Source organism: Giraffa tippelskirchi, chromosome 1, assembly GCF_054371585.1.
Source record: "Giraffa tippelskirchi isolate mGirTip1 chromosome 1, T2T-mGirTip1v1.2.pri, whole genome shotgun sequence".
NCBI lineage: Eukaryota > Metazoa > Chordata > Mammalia > Artiodactyla > Giraffidae > Giraffa > Giraffa tippelskirchi.
Genome location: NC_137275.1, coordinates 38,252,704 through 38,266,951, shown reverse-complemented (window position 1 = coordinate 38,266,951; position 14,248 = coordinate 38,252,704). Strand labels below are relative to the sequence as shown.

The 14,248-nt window shown below is 33.0% G+C and overlaps 1 protein-coding gene across 1 annotated transcript in view; it reads right to left on the bottom strand.

The window, feature by feature from the left end:
• Positions 1-1,881: 1,881 nt before the first annotated feature.
• The window catches only part of LOC145513035 (uncharacterized), a 266,458-nt gene continuing 254,091 nt past the window's right edge, over positions 1,882-14,248 (bottom strand). Inside the window, exon 4 of the transcript XR_014059094.1 lies at positions 1,882-3,915. The gene's annotated coding sequence lies outside the window, so the exon portion shown is untranslated. The remainder of the gene's footprint in view (positions 3,916-14,248) is intronic.

The following is a 14,248-nucleotide window of genomic DNA, read 5'->3' as shown; positions in this document are numbered from 1 at the left end:
GTGCTACACTCAATATTTCACCAAATTTGGAACACTCAACAGTGGCCACAAGAATGGAAAAGGTCAGTTTTCTTTCCAATCCCAAAGAAAGGCAATGCCAAAGAAAGCTCAAACTACCATACAATTGCACTCATCTCACACGCTAGCAAAGTTATGCTCAAAATTCTCCAAGCCAGGTTTCAACACTACATGCACCCTGAACTTCCAAATATTCAAGGTGGTTTTAGAAAAGGCAGAGGAACCAGATCAAATTGCCAACATCCTCTGGATCATCAAAAAAGCAAGAGAGTTCCAGAAAAACATCTATTTCTGCTTTATTGACTATGCCAAAGCCTTTGATAGTGTGGATCACAATAAACTGTGGAAAATTCTGAAAGAGATGGGAATACCAGACCACCTGACCTGCCTCTTGAGAAATCTGCATGCAGGTCGGAAAGCAACAGCTAGAAATGGACATGGAACAACAGACTGGTTCCAAATAGGAAAAGGAGTACGTCAAGGCTGTATATTGTCACCCTGTTTATTTAACTTATATTCAGAGTAAAACATGAGAAACACTGGGCTGGCTGAAGCACAAGCTGGAACCAAGATTGCAGGGAGAAATATCAAAATGTATAATCATATATATATTATTGTGTATATATTATAATAATAATATATTATAAATATATAATATTATATACACATAATATATAATGTATATAATATATAATATAATACATAATTATATAATATATATAATATAATTATATATATTATATATGATATTATATATATAATATATAATATGATATATAAACTATATAATGTATATTATATATAATATATGTAATAATTATGTTATATAATATATTATAATATATTATATATAATAATTATTTAATATATTATATATATTATATATACAACATTATATAATTTACAATTATATATCATTATATATTATATTATATATTATATATAATATATAATGTATATATTATATACATATATATGTACATATATATGTGTATATATACATATATATGTATATATATACGTATATATATACACATATATATGTATATATGTATTATTATATATAATGTATATAAAATAATATATAATGTATAATGTATAATGTATATACATATTATATAATATGTATTATATATATAATATATATAATATATTATATATATAATAATATATAATATTATATATATAAGATATTATGTATAATGTATAATGTATTATAATTTATATATTATTATATTATATTATATTATTATTACATTATATATTATAATATATAATATATAATGTATAATGTATATTATATATAATATATATAATATAATATTTAATATATATTATATGTATATAATACTTTATATGATAAATATAATATATATTCTAATATAATATATATTCTAATATAAGATATTATAATATATATTATATACATTATATATAATATATAATAGATATTATAATATATATTATATTATATAATATCTCATATAATATAATATATATTATTATATATAATATAATATATATTATACATATTAATATATATAATAATATATAATATAATATATCTGTTTCAGATATTTGTAAATTCATTTTAATTTTATTATTCCCAAGTAGAGTACATTAGTGATGAGCTCTTTTTCATTATATAAATCACAGAAATTGATCTTAGCTATACTTTCCCTCATAAAAACATAATTGTGCTAACATTGGCCTTGAGAAACTTAACGTATAATCTATTTGATTTTTAAAATATTTCCCTTTATATTTATACTTGCTCTAAATTTTAGCTTTTTATTTTTACTCTAAATAAATTATTTACCGTAGATTTACTCTATTCAAATTAACCATTCCTTCCTCAAAATAAAATGGTAGCCTAGTTCAGTTTATTCATTCATTCAACAGATGAGAACAGTAGTAACTACCATGCACTTGACACATTAGAAAAATCCTAAGTGTACTAAACCAGACATATTTCTGCTGTCACAGAGCTTAAATTTTAGTAAAAAGAAATATGCAATTATATCAAAACACACATATATAAGATAAGTAATTATTAAAACACACCAAAGTGAAAATCACTAATTCTTGTCCAACTCTTTGTGACCCCATGGACTATATATAGCCCACCAGGCTCCACTGTCCATGTAATTCTCCAGGCAAGAATACTGGAGAGGGTTGCCATTTCCTTCTCCAAGGGGATCTTCCTGATTCAGGGATTGAAACCAGTTCTCCCACATTGCAGGCAGACTCTTTACCACCAAAGTAAAACACTAATGTAAAAAATACTAATATAAAACTCCAACTCTTGAAAGAATTGTAAAAAAACATCTTTGATACAGTACTATGAAAGCTAGGGCATGTGATTTACTCAGAGAAAGTAGTCTTCCTCCAGGAAATTTAAGAGCTTAATTGATATCTGAATAATGATTAGAGAGAGTAACAAGTCATGGTGACAATTTCTATAAAGCAATATTAAAAATAAAAGGAAAACTGGTATAAAAAATAACAAATAATTAGATCAATTCTTTAGCAAATCAGTTCAGTTCAGTTGCTCAGTCGTGTCTGACTCTCTGAGACTGCAGGGACTGCAGCAAGTCAGGCTTCCCTGTCCATCACCAATTTTCCAAAATCCGCTCAAACTCATGTCCATCGAGTCGGTAATGCCATCTAAGCATCTCATCCTCAGTCATCCCCTTCTCCTCCTACCTTCACCCTTTCCCAGCATCAGGACTATTCCAATGAGTTAGTTCTTTGCATCAGGTGGCCAATGTATTGGAGTTTCAGTTTCAGTATCAGTCCTTCCAATGAATATTCAGGACTGATTTCTTTTAGGATTGACTGGTTTGATCTTCTTGAAGTCCAAGTCACTCTCAAGAGTTTTCTCCAACACCACAGCTCAAAAGCATAAATTCTTTGACACTCTGCTTTCTTTAGAGTCCAACTCTCACATCCATACATGACTAGTGGAAAAACCATAGCTTTGACTAGATGGACCTTTGTCGGCAAAGTAATGTCTCTGCAGTTTAATACGCTGTATAAGTTGGTCATAACTTTTCTTCCAAGTAGCAAGCATTTTAATTTCATGGTTGCAGTCACCATCTGCAGTGATTTTGGAGCCCAAAAAATAAAGTTTCTCACTGTTTCCATTGTTTCCCCATCTTATTTATCATGAAGTGATGGGACCAGATGCCATGACCTTAGTTTTCTGAATGTTGAGATTTAACCAACTTTTTCACTCTCCTCTTTCACTTTTATCAAGGGTCTCTTTAGTTCTTCACTTTTTGCCATAAGGATGGTTGTCATCTGCATATCTGAGGTTGCTGATATTTCTTCTGACAATCTTGATTCTACCTTGTGCTTCATCCTTCCCTGCATTTTGCATGATGTATTCTGCATAGATGTTAAACAAGCAGGGTGACGATATACAGCCTTGACGTACTCCTTTCCCAATTTTGAACCTGTCTGTTGCTCCACGTCCAGTTCTAACTGTTGCTTCTTGACCTGCATACAGATTCCTCAGGAGGCAGGTAAGGTGGTCTGGTATACTCATCTCTTGAAGAGTTTTCCAGAGTTTGTTGGGATACACACAGTCAAAGGCTTTGGTGTCCATAAAGCAGAAGTAGGTGTTTTTTCTAGAACTCTGTTTTTCCAATGATCCAACAGATGTTGGCAATTTGAACTCTGGTTCCTCTGCCTTTTCTAAATCCAGTTGAACATCTGGAAGTTCATGGTTCACATACTGTTGAAGCCTTCCTTGGAGAATTTTGAGCATTATTTTGCTAGCATATGAGATGAGTACAATTTTGTCGTAGTTTGAACATTCTTTGGCATTGCCTTTCTTTGGGATTGGAATGATAAGTGATTTATTTTCTTCTTTAGCGAGTACTTTCAGAGTAACTACAAATTGGAAAAAATAATTAGAAAGGTAGAAAAATTATAAAAGGTAGGAATAAAATTCAACTATATAAAGTACATACATGTGTTCATTTTAATTAGACTATTTTCAAAATTATGAGTTCTAAGTACTCATGGATTTTTTTTTTAATTTTAAGTTCAATTTTGTGAGACTACATTATTCTTTAACCATTTTCAAATATCTTATCCTTGAAAATTAGTTACCTGTTTTCTTTTTGGCTGAAGTATAGATGTAACATATTGTAGCAGGTGACCATATTAATATTTAATTTTGTTCTCCAAGATTGGTTACTGTTAAAAAATATTAGTAATTGTCCTCTTAATACAAGTTATTTCTCCACTTCTATCTTCCAGTATGTAAAATATTATTTGATTCTTTTATTATCTACTAATGTTTGTCATAAATAAAATACATTTGGCAAAAAGAGAATTAAGAGATTGGTATTTCCTGCCAAGATTCACTGAGAAAGAAAGTTCACAGTTAATCCAGTCATACAGTCTATGTAGCTGAGTTAGAAATTATATTTTTCTTAGTTCAGAAAGTAATTATGCTACTATGTGAAATATAAGAATTTTGATTAATTACATATAAACATTTTAATTAAATTTGCATATGAACTGTTATTCCAATAGCTATTTTTCTCATCAAATTGTACAGTCTGTTTTCCCTATCTGCAGACACAGAGGGCCTACTGTACAAATTTTTATTTCACACTTAATGGCTGTGAAAAAAAGTAAAATATGCAGAGTCCTCTACAATTCTTTGAGAGTTCATAAATTATATCTGTATTTGCCAATGTTTTTAAATGGGAAGATAAGTTAGGTTTGGCTCACAACAAATATTTAGCACCAGAATGTTGACAGTGTGTCCCCCTAATTTCTGGAATTTAAATTAAGATCACAAAATCAAAGACCAGACTATATTTTCTGTTGTTTTTATTTAGTCATTAAGTCATGTCTGACTCTTTTGCAACCCCATGGACTATAGCCCACCAGGCTCCTCTGTCATGGAATTCTTCAGGCAAGAATACTGAAGTGGGTTGCCATTTCCTTCTCCAGGAGATCTTCCCGATGCAGGGATTGAACCCACATCTCCTGTATCTGTAGGCAGATTCTTTACCACTGAGGCACTTGGAAAGCCTATTTTCTGTAGAATACTTTATTAATCTGTTTATTAATACTTTTGTGGTCTATTGTCTCACTTAGTAAGGATTCTTATTTTGCAAATTTTAATTCTGTTTGCAGTTTGTATTACCCTCTTGCAGAGTGTTTAATAGATTATCAATGAAAACGACTTTTGTGCCACTATATTGGTTCATTGCTGCTCCTTTACACAGCTACTTAACACTGAGTCATATATTCTTATGCTACATAAGCTAAAGTCAGGCCAGGCTTTTCACTTCCATGACATAACCAAATAAAGAAAAATAAGGAATCAATAACAAAAGTGTCTTCTACAAAAAACAAGGACCCACGAGTAAGTGATAATACCTTCAAGGAAAAAAAAAAAAAAAACTTCCTATTAGTTAACTGTATATTAGAAATTATCATCAATGACATTTACTGAAAATTATTATCTGCTTAAAGCTACAAAAACTAAAGAAAATGATTCTTCTATTGTCTCATTTGATTTTGGTTTCTAGAAAATTGTCATTCCCCTAAGATTTTCTATTTGCAAAGTTGACCTTTTTGAGATGTGGTATAAGACAAGAAGACCTGAAATGCCTAACCATATCAAATCATCTCTCCGAGTACTTTTTTCTTCATCTGCTTTATCAAAAATGTATTTTTGAGAATCACATTGAATAATGTCTATGAAACTTCTGTCTAAAATGCCATTTGATCTTTATATGCTGTTAATCTCTGTTTAATTGCTAAATAAATTTGGAAAGTTTAACTTATTTTCAAATACAAAGCCACCAAAGTACAATAAAATTCTATCCCCCCAAATATATTAAAGTCTTTATTGTTGTTACTTGGAGAGCAAGTTTTCTGGGACTAGGATCTGTTCGCTTTCCTTCCCCTAACTTCTTCAATAAAGCTTTGTTTTGTTTTTTCCTTCAGTGACACTCACTGAATACCACCCCCTCAGGCTGGTCAAAAAGAGATAGGCTTCCTGTTCATTCTTTTCTGAGCATGAAGGGAAACTATGAAGGATTAAATAGATAAAAGTTGGTTACCTTGCAGCATATTGAAGCTGATCTATATCTGAGTCATGAAAAGTGTTTTCTCACAAAAGGTAGATGTCAAGAAAAATGAAGTAGTCCCAGTGATTGATATATCAAATCAATTCGGCATGTCTGACTTTTACATTTTAGTTTAGTAATTTGTATTATTCAGCCAAGGTGGGAGTAAGCCCCACCCTGACTCCAGTATGACTTCAAGGCCACTCGCACAGGGGCAGGCACACCATTATGACAGCCCTAAGAAAGCTTCGCCTTGGCAACTATGTAATCTTGACACAAAGAAGGAGGGAAAGTCTGAGGAGAGAAGATGCAGGTGGAAAGAAAAAGAGAGACACATTTTTTCTTCTTAAGATATGCTCCATCCACAGAGTACAAGCCTATTGTCTGAGGATGAGCCTGCCTCTATTGTGAATTCTAGACTTAACCAACCATACTTAAACTCTGTCCCCTGCATGTCTAAAGCCTTATTCTTCTAGAATCTTTTGTAAACCACTTCTTTGAATTCAGTTGAGTACTTTGAAGTCTGAGTCATTTTCTCTAGGCTATTCATGCAGCTCAAATGAATTAGACCACCTTTTAAATGAATTTTTTTTTTTAAAAGTAAAAGACCTAAAATAATTGGATTTTAAAAACGAAGAATGTGAAGTGGTACCCCTCACCTGGTCTGCCTTTCACTAACAACAATCTAAAATGAAAACAAAGCTTCCATATTTCTCTGGCTCAAAGTTTTTATTCACATCATACAACTTGCCTTGAAAAATTAACAAGAAGTTGTACGTCACAGAAATTTAGGATTCACCCCTAAATGATGTAGTAAAAACAATAATAGACTATAAGTTTGAAATTAGATTCTCTATCATGCTATGATCTAGTTCTTCTATGTAAAAGATGCAAAGTACAAAGTAGAAAACCAGGTTAGCCTTCATAATTTATTAGAACTATTGACTTCCACCATGTCTAAACTGTTCAACTCTTTTCTCTTTAAACACCAGAACTAGTTAGCTAGGGCTTTCAAACTTCACTGAATCAGTAACACTATTTGGATTTAAATTGCTAACCCTTTTCTATTTGGCTTGCTGTATGAGACAATCTTCTCTCGACAACAAACTTTGTAATCACTCTACTTTGTCCCCATGTTTCTTACACTCTGAGTCTTTGTGGTCTATTCCTTTCTGATTTGGCAAAACGCGCCCACGTTGGTTAAAGATGAATCTTTAATGAATTGTACCAAGTATAACAACTCCCAAAAATTCCTACTCAGAGACTCTCAAGTAAAAAGTTTTCTCTGAATTTCCCCACTTTGATCCAAGTATTTTTCCCAGGATTAAATATCTATATCTGTATCCATATTAAATACAGAATATTTGCAGTATGTTTAGCTTTCTCTTGTCTGTGTGAACTATCTTAGAGATATCACATTAAGATGATGGTACAAACTAATCTTTTCTAACTGATAAGGACTTGTTTTCAATTATAAATATTTCAGTTATCATTTTGTTTGACAGCTTAAAATGACTTACATTCTTCCTCAAATAAATCATATATTTGTAAAGCTTTCTTTGTAGTGTCAATGGTGCTAGTGCCTCTTTTAAAAATTACTCTTTAGTGTTTATGTATTTGTGAATTTTGTTAATTGAGAAGATATACTTTCTAGCTAGGGGCTGATTTATCTTTCTTGAACTGAGTAAACAGAGGAAGAATGGAGGGAGACTTGCTCACTTCACTGAATTTCTGTAAAATATTAGTGAAAAAAATGAAGCTTCTCAGGATTTTTATTCATGTAAAATAGAGAATAAGTTTTCAAGTATATATTTCTGTGGACATGTAGAAAAAATGGTAAGGGTTTAGGAGTATTTACAATTTGCCCCATATCATCGCTTTTCTAGGAAAAGAAGTGTATCTTTCACTTAGTCTCAGCTTTCTGACATGTACATAAGGACAAAAATACTGTCTTATGGACACGGAGGCACCACTTACCACTAGATACTACCTTAGAATTTTTCTCTTTAATGTCTGCTGTTTTGAAAATTCTCTTAGCAGCTAGAAAACGACAACCTCTTTCCAAGTCTAATGGACTTATTTTCCAACTCTTGGATTTAGATATCACTTTTGTTTGGTTGTGTTTTTGCTAAATAGGAGATTAGGTAGTTTGAACACTGTGAGTAATTGTTAGAAAAATAAATTAAGGCATTCAAAACTAAATACCAGGCTATGGATTTACTTTCTGATAGATATTCTAAGAATCTCTAGGACTCTATGGAGAGAAAAGAAAAAAAAAAGTTGACCACATAATGATGTGAGTATAGGTTGATTTATTTTGACTTTTAAAAATGAGAATATAGTTTAAAATGTGTGTTTATATAATTTGTTAAAGTATGAATGGGTTTGTGTCTTCAGAGATCAGTATTTATTATCACTATAGAGGTTTGATTATTTAATGTTATCTGAGGAACATGAGTGTTTTTTGAACAGGAATAGTTTTACTTGTCGAGAAGAAACAACAGAGTCTTGAAAAATGAAAGGCATGCCAGTTTATGCTACAATGTTGTTATGGTAGGTCAAAGTGTTAAAGCAAACTAATAAAAGGAATCACTTTTAGGATTAATTCTACTTTGGAAGAAAGGACGTCACCTCAGAGATGACTATGGAGAAAGAAGTGAGACTCCTTACCAAAGACAGATCTCCACTGGAAGTGTTAAGTGTCCTGCAATGACTTGACCTTCCTGGGCATATCTAAATAAAGAATTCATCAGATCTCAGTCCTGAAAGAACTCAGTCCCACTCATATCACTGTTTTGATAACACCAGGCACTTTTAATATTCCAGTTTTATCTACTCAGGTACAACTTTCTAGTGATATATAAAACATAATTGACAGAATATAAACTATTTTTCATGGGCAGAGGAGCCTGGTGGGCCACAGTTCAGGGGGTTGCAAAAAGTCAGACATAACTGAGAGACTGAACACACACACACACACACACACACACACACACACACACATTAGGTTAAGAGAAGGTTGTTGCTGTTTGCCTGCACTGGCTTGGCAGGTGGGGGAAGTTACATTGTGCACAGTTTGAGGAGAAAGCATAGTTTTCAATGATTTATATACATAAAATTCACTAATAATGATTTTAATGAAACTCATATGCAGCTGAATAACAGTAGCAGTGAAGTGAACTCAGCCTTTCCTAAGCTTTGTCAGCTCAATGAGGTGTTAACATTATGGTCAATGGGAGCATAGCCATAATAGACGCAGGCAAATTTTTTCTTTAATTCTGCTTTTTGAAATAGTAACATTCAGTGATGCACTTACATGTAAAGCCTTTCAATGTAAAATTTTAATTTAATGAAATCAGCACTTTTCTGCATTCACAGGATGTAATGTAATGCACCATTGGGATGAAGGTGAGAAGATAGTTCCAACATCAGATTTCAGTAACTAGAGTTTATGACTTTAATGGAAACCAAAGGCTCCTTTTCCTCCTTTGCATAATGCTTTTAAAATTAAACTTTTTATTTCAAATCCAACCCAAGATAACTTAGCTCCAAGGGATTTCAGAATTGTTGAAAACAATCTTCCTCCACTAAATTTTTGTTTTCTGCAACAGTATATCAAAAAGAAACATTAAATACTAGAAACAATCAACAAAAATCTTATTCAGTAGGAGAAGTGTAATAATCTCAGTTCTGTCACTCAGTCATGTCCGACTCTGTGACCCCATGGACTGCAGCATGCAGGCCTCCCAGTCCATCGGCAATTCCCAGAGTTTACTCAAACTCATGTCCATTGAGCTGGTGATGCCATGCAGCCATCTCATCCTCTTTCATCTCCTTCTCCTCCTGCCTTCAATCTTTCCCAGCATCAGGATCTTTTAAATGAGTCAGATCTTTGCATCAGGTGGCCAAAGTATTGGAGTTTCAGTTTCAGCATCAGTCCTTCCAATGAATATTCAGAACTGACTTCCTTTAGGATGAACTGGTTGGATCTCCTTGCAGTCCAAGGGACTCTCAAGAGTCTTCTCCAACACCACAGTTCAAAAGCATCAATTCTCCTGCACTCATCTTTCTTTATAATACAACTCTCAATCCATACATGACTGCTGGAAAAACTATAGCTTTGACTAGACGAAGCTTCGTTGGCTAAATGATATCTTCGTTTATTAATATGCTGTATAGGTTGGTCATAGATTTTCTTCCAAGGAGCAAGCGTCTTTTAATTTCATGGTTACAGTCACCATCTGTAGTGATTTTGGAGCCCCCCCAAAATAAAGTTTGTCACTGTTTCCACTGTTTCCCCATCTGTTTGTCATGAAGTGATGGGACCGGATGCCATGATCTTAGTTTTCTGAATGTTGAGATTTAAGCCAACTTTTTCCCTCTCCTCTGTCACCTTCATTAAGAGGCTCTTTTGTTCTTCTTCACATTCTGCCATAAGGGTGGTGTCATCTTCATATCTGAGGTTATTGATATTTCTCCCAGCAATCTTGATTCCAGTTTGTGCTTCAACCAGCCCAGCATTTTGCATGATGTACTCTGCATATAAGTTAAATAAACAAGGTGACAATATACAGCCTTGACATACTCCTTTCCCTATTTGGAACCAGTCTGTTGCTCCATGTCCAGTTCTAACTGTTGCTTCCTGACCTGCATACAAATTTCTCAGGAGGCAGTTTAGGTGGTCTGTTATTCCCATCTCTATAAGAATTTTCCAGAGTATGTTGTGATCCACACAGTCAAAGGCTTTGACATAGTCAGTAAAGCAGAAATAGATGTTTTTCTGGAACTCTCTTGCTTTTTTGATGATCCAGTGGATGTTGGCAATTTGATCTCTGGCTCCTCTGCCTTTTATAAATCCAACTTGAACATCTGGAATTTCACAGTTCACATACTGTTGAAGCCTGGCTTGGAGAATTTTGAGCATTACTTTACTAGTGTGTGAGATGAGTGCAATTGTGCAGTAGTTTGAGCATTCTTTGGCATTGCCTTTCTTTGGGATTGGAATGAAAACTGAACTTTTCCAGTCCTGTGGCCACTGCTGAGTTTTCTATATTTGCTGGCATATTGCGTGCAGCACTTTCACAGCATCATCTTTTAGGATTTGCAATAGCTCAACTGGAATTCCATCACATCTGGTAGCTTTGTTCGTTGTGATGCTTCTAAAGACTCACTTGACTTTGCATTCCAGGATGTCTGGATCTAGGTTGGTGATCACCCCATCATGATTATCTGGGTTGTGAAGATCTTTTTTGTATAGTTGTTCTGGGTATTCTTGCCACCACTTCTTAATATCTTCTGCTTCTGTTAGGTCCATAGCATTTCTGTCCTTTATTGTGCCCATCTTTGCATGAAATATTCCTTTGGTGTCTCTAATTTGTGTGTAATGATCAAAACCCCTACATTGTTGTTTAGTTGCTCAGTCGTGTCCAACTCTTTTGCCACCTCATGGACTGCAGCCACTGAGCACCTCTGTCCATGGGATTTCCCAGACAAGAATATTGGAGTGGGCTTCCATTTCCTTCTCCAGGGGATCTTCCTGACCTAGGGATCAAACTCATGCCTTCTGCATTGACAGGTGGGTTCTTTATTGCTGAGCCACCAAGGAAGTCCATAAATACCTATATTGGGTAGCACTAATAAGTCAAATTTTCTTGCTAAAATTTTTATACTAACGAAGCTTGAGGTGAATATTCTAAAACTTTCAGATTCTATAAAACTGGTCAAGTATTTCACCCACTAATGCACACAAAATACTAATTTCCAGTTATCAAAATGCTTTTTAGCATTCTAGGTCAACATATATTCTAGGTCAACATAAGATTCTAGGTCAACATATCCAAAATCAAACTTACAATCTTTCTTCTCAACTTCCTCATTCTCATATATTTCCATTTTGAACAAGCCATTTATTTTACTTACAATTACAGAAGACTCCTTAACTTCCCTCCCCTCTCCAACCACATTTCATGAGCATTGAATTCTACACGATTTTACTATGTGAGTATCTCTCAATGTCACCCTCTTATAACTATCAACAGCTTAAACTCAGATTTTCATCATCTCCTACCTGAAACACAGTAAGCTCCACTCTTATCCTTATCTACAGACTTATAATCTATTATCCTATCATTAATAAAACTTGAATCCAAGTAGAAACATGACTATGTTTCTCCTGCTTGGTTTTTAATGTTATCAGTGGGATTGCTGCTTGAGGGCTTTTAGAATATCATAAGATATACCCTAGAATGTCAACTTTGCCTAATCTGCCTTTGCCACATAAATACTGTCCACATTTCAGTCTAGACCAAAACTCTGCAGTTCCTTTGGCTGTCTAATATATTTCCAGTTTTGTACATGCTGTTCTGCCTCCTGAAATACTCTTCTTTGCTCACCCATCTCCCAGTCATATTTTGCTCCCATTTGGAAAAAACCTACTCCTATTTTTTGTTCCATGTAAAACATCTTTTCTTTGAAAATATGCTTTATGCATTCAAGTTGATGACATAATTTGTGTCAATATTCTATTCTGAAAATACTGGCAAAATTGCACTCATCACATTTTATCCCAATGATTAACTTACATCACTGTCTTCATAACTTGACTGTGTGCTCTTGATAGCAAACAGCATTCCATAGTTATCTTTTTATCCCTAGCACTTCCCACAGTGTCTGACACACATTGTGACTCAATAAATATTTGTTGAATTTAATAAGCATAATGTGAATCAAAGACAATGTACTTATGTGAAGATTTACCACTTCTACAAAATTTTGTTAGACTGTGAATCATATCAGAAAAATACAAGCTTTGAAATGTCCATTAATACAATTAGCACTGCTGACTAGAAGAGGTTATATAAATTGTGAATAAATAGAGTATTAAGAAAGAGGTTGGAGTTTCATATAATATAATGAACCAAAACTGATGAGGAGAATCAGGTATTATTTTTCACTTTGAAGACAAATTCTTAGCCTCAGTAATCACTTTTGTTAAAGGTATAACAATGTTTACCTTCTTCATGGGAATTATGACTTGTTCACTGAGTCAATTTTTAAAAGTACTTTGAAGTGAACAGAGGTAATAAATTATGACTTAAACAAAAGTGATTTTGCCTTTATGTGGTGTTTAGCCTGATTCTGATGGTTAATTTCTTTTTATGTTCACTCATGGATTGGAAGGAACTTATGAATCATCAGAACTCACAAGAGCTGATGGTAACTGGCCAGAAAGATGAGACATTTTAATGAAAAATAATTGACACTGAAATAAAATTGCAAAGATGGGAGGAATGGCACAACTTGCTTCTATGATGCTGCATATCTAATACAAATGGAAATCCCTTTAAAAAATATTTTTGGAAAAGATTTTCTTTCCTAACAACCTAGACACTCTATTCTAATTGAAAATGTAAGACATTCTAACTAAAAAAGTCTTCCACAAAAGAGTCAAGTATTATTTTCATTTGAGGCATTCAATTTTCTTTTTATTTTACATATCTGTATGACATATATGTACATATGTATATATATTGCAAATATAGATATATACAAAAAAACATTTTTATCATGTAAGCATGTAGATTTTACTTATGTGTTTCTTGTCTGTATGTGGGTGTATAAATCCCAGCATATAACTCTTATAATAGAGAAAAAATTAAACAGCCTTATGAGTGTTTCAAAAGTGAATTTAGTTCAGTATTATATAAATGATTACATAAAACTTGAGTTTTCACAAATAGGTTACACAGTCTTCAAAATCACTCATTACAGAGATAAACTTTTTGTCTATATTATGTATAATATACATAAAGTCTTGTGCCCATATTAGAATATACATAAATCAAAGGAGTCAGAGTTATCAGCACTGTGACTTACAACCTATGGAATGAAATATGAACAATGAGTTAAAAATAAGCATATTAAATATTTTTAAATCATACCATGTATTGGGAATATTTTAAAAGTGAGAAATAGACAACAAAAGGCATAGGTAAATGTAGAAGATGCCCTTAGTACTATAAGACAAGATTAGTGGAGAGGTACAAGTTAAGAAGCAGATTCAGAGAGAAATTGATTAATAAATGAAACCAAGTCACTGGAGTCTGAATCAATGGATAGCAACTTCTGAA